This window comes from Halyomorpha halys, unplaced genomic scaffold (assembly GCF_000696795.3).
Source record: "Halyomorpha halys isolate HHAL.00 unplaced genomic scaffold, Hhal_1.1 Scaffold1014.1, whole genome shotgun sequence".
Lineage (NCBI taxonomy): Eukaryota > Metazoa > Arthropoda > Insecta > Hemiptera > Pentatomidae > Halyomorpha > Halyomorpha halys.
In genome coordinates this window covers 721,854-723,716 of record NW_027116643.1, presented here as the reverse complement: position 1 = coordinate 723,716, position 1,863 = coordinate 721,854, and the positions used below count along the sequence as shown (strand labels likewise).

General features: G+C 29.2%; 1 protein-coding gene across 1 annotated transcript in view; it reads left to right on the top strand.

The window, feature by feature from the left end:
- The window catches only part of LOC106687816 (G-protein coupled receptor GRL101), a gene marked incomplete at its 5' end in the record, with an annotated part of 108,227 nt that overhangs the window by 82,099 nt on the left and 24,265 nt on the right, over positions 1-1,863 (top strand).

Here is a 1,863-nt window from a genome sequence, read left to right as displayed (position 1 = left end):
TTGCTTAAATAAAGTAATTTGTATCCAAGTTAAGTCTCAAAACACTGTTTATTATTTCTTTAAATGTTCAACGTTTCTGCCATCATCAAGGAAAATATATTAAATAACAACTTTCGCATTACAATCAATTTTAACAAACAACGTTATTACTAATAAATTAGCATATCTTAAATATAAATTTACCTCTCTCATCCTACAATTTAAAACTTTTTGCAGCCTATTCTGCCAACATCATTAATTTCAGTCAAATCACAATAAACCAATAGAAAATCAAATTAATTTATTTATAAGCTTGCCTTAGCTTATGTTTAATTATCTATTTTGTCACTTTTCCATTAAATGTTAAAAATTTTAGTTATTGAATAACTTAACAATAATATCACTTTCTTAACACTCAATATTATTAACCTTTCTTACAATCACGTCACGCATATAATTGATTAATTTCAAACTGTACTTTGGTCTAAATTCTTATTTCATTTATTATTAATATCAATGTTAATTGTAAATAATAACATAAATATAATTCTGGATTACAATTATTGTAGTTTATACCTAATTATATATGTATTCAATATTCTAAACTATTTTTTAAAATAATTGTACCTTGTTTAAAAGTTAATAAAGAAAATTAATAATTCCTTAAACAACAATACCCATGAACTTTATTACAAGTTTCATAGCCTTCTAACAAATTTATTAAAATACTTCAAACGATATTCATTGCTAAATATAAAACACCCTAATGAATAAGAAATAACCACTCAACCATAAATATTACAAAATGACAAAGTTTCTTTGAAGTACTTACAATTTCAATTTGCTTTGTTGGTAGGGTTATTATAAAATAAAGATAGAATGTCTCAACATAAGTGTCGTTTCATGCTAAACAAATTTATATTAAAGCAAAACTTAGAAGAATTTTCGTTTCAGAAGTGAAAAAAAAAGATTGATAAGATTTAAATAGAACTACTTTAATATATTTCTTATTTCATCAAAATGGCTAGATATCGATAAATAACAAGTGTTGACAAATATCAGGTTAGTATAAAAAAAAAAAAAAAACATTGAAATGGAATTCTAGCCTCAAAACAGGTTTATGTAGAAAGGAAAAATGTCAGTAATAAAGCATTTAGTTAATTGGTATTAAGGTACTGTGTACAGTTAGCCCTGTATTATGTGGCAAAGTACTCTAGCATCAGAAGGCCTCGGGAATGCATGTTCTATTATGTTAGGCAAGCTGGACAGGAGGTGAATTGACGAAAAGATCGCCAGAATGTAACCTCCACTCCGTAAGGTATTCGCTTACGGTCGTGTAGGGGAAAACAAGTCCTAAAGGTACCCGCCTTAGGCTCTCCCAGGAGCGGATACTACTCTGTAATGTATTTTCTTAGAGATAATAGCCTTCTACAGAGATTCACTGTAGTTCCTGCCATAGGGACAACGACGGATGAGGAGTATTCCTCCCTAGTTACGCTCTGACAGGCAGTGGAACGAGGAGAGGTCCTAAGAGGGCATAGATAAATTAGAATGCAACTATAAATTTCAAACATTGATTTAGAATATTCTGATTCAATAATGTATATTATTATTCACTGCCTCCTGTGGATCCATCTGTGAGGCGAATTCAAGTCGGTTCCTGGGAATGTCCTAGTGATACTTTATGGGCTTAAAAATGCTATCACGAGAATCGACCCATAAGACGTTTGCTTTTAGTGGATCAGAAGATTCTAATGAAATCTTTATTGATTCAAATAATAAAGGGTGTTTTTTTAAGCCCGATAGAACTTGAAATTGTAAAAAATAACACAAAAAATTAAATTGTAATCAAAATTTTTTTTTTATTCGAAAGATCAATACGTG